Below are 229 nucleotides of genomic sequence, written 5' to 3'. Positions count from 1 at the left end.
GTAGGCCTAGTAACAGATAGGCGACAGCACAGCCGCGAGCGGGCGCCCACGACCTGGCTCGCGAGGCTGCAAGTGGTAATGGCTCATCGCTGAGCCTGGAGGGGGTGGGGGGGGGGAGGCATGTTTACCCAAGCGCAAATATGTGTTAAAAGCTTTCATCAACTGATATAAGAAGAGCTTTCCTGCTGCCGCCGACGACTTGAAATTTCCTACGCGTGTCTTAGAGCTG

Source organism: Penaeus monodon, chromosome 27 (genome assembly GCF_015228065.2).
Source record: "Penaeus monodon isolate SGIC_2016 chromosome 27, NSTDA_Pmon_1, whole genome shotgun sequence".
Lineage (NCBI taxonomy): Eukaryota > Metazoa > Arthropoda > Malacostraca > Decapoda > Penaeidae > Penaeus > Penaeus monodon.
Note: the sequence above shows the minus strand (reverse complement) of the source record.